We start from the raw sequence: 1,071 nt of genomic DNA, 5'->3' as shown, positions 1-1,071 counted from the left end.
GGGGGCCCCGCCCCCTCCCCCTCCGCCCCCACCCCAAAAACGGTGGGCCAATAACTAAACATTTCCCCTTTGCGCGCTTTGAGCGACCTCTAAATATTTTTTGATTTAAAAATAAAAAATAGGAGTATATTTTTCGATATAGAACAGTTTTAGGGGGTGAGAGCATTAAAATTTCGACTTTATTTATTTGGGGCCACCTTAATGTACATACATACATGTATAGATATACAATGTACAAATACTATATATATGCTAGACCGGGTCGATCCCCATACAAAAGAGCTTAGTTCGAGAGCGTTTTTGCGTCATAAAAATGCTTATTTTTGACTCGAACTAAAATAAATAAATATAAATTAAATTATATAAATTAAAATAAATATTTTATTTATGAGCCTATTTAACGATTGATACACCAAATTTTTTTACTTCAAAATTCTCTCCATATAACCTTTCAAATCAATGGGGGAAGCAGAATTGGATTAACTTAAACTTAGATCTTAAATTTGTTTTCGGCACACTGCGAAACCTACTAAATCGATTTTATTTCCATAACTTCTTTATTTAATACCGGATTTCTTTAAATGATATACCATTCCCTACAAGAAGAGGTCTTTTTTTCTGACCTCTTCACTAACACACTAAAATATACACCAATACACAGAAAAACATTTGTAAAAATAACCTTAGGAAATACAATACGTAGAAAAAAGACCTTTTAGCACTGCTCCCCATGTGAGAAAGGGGCGCATAGTCACATGTACACAAAAGAACTGGTCAGGTTTTTCATATTACCCGTGAACAATACAGACAACTTGAATCCCGAAAAGAATTCCTGCATGTGAACTCTTACGGTGTTTAGTGGAAATGGGTTAATACGAGTCTTTTATTTTTCTGATATTTATTACATATAATAATACTGCGTAAAGTGTACCGTTTCCCGACAAATTAACATAACTGACAACGCTTATGAGAATTGCTCATAGTTGAATATTTATAACTGTAATCCCTTTGCAAGGGTGGATCATCGACATAAATCGGACTTCAAATAAGGAAAAAAAACAAAACGATAAC

The sequence above is a fragment of the Rhagoletis zephyria genome, unplaced genomic scaffold (assembly GCF_001687245.7).
Source record: "Rhagoletis zephyria isolate East Lansing unplaced genomic scaffold, Rhagoletis_zephyria_1.1 Rzeph_scaffold_01625, whole genome shotgun sequence".
Taxonomy (NCBI): domain Eukaryota; kingdom Metazoa; phylum Arthropoda; class Insecta; order Diptera; family Tephritidae; genus Rhagoletis; species Rhagoletis zephyria.
The sequence above is the reverse complement of the archived record's forward strand: the minus strand, read 5'-3'. Positions refer to the sequence as shown.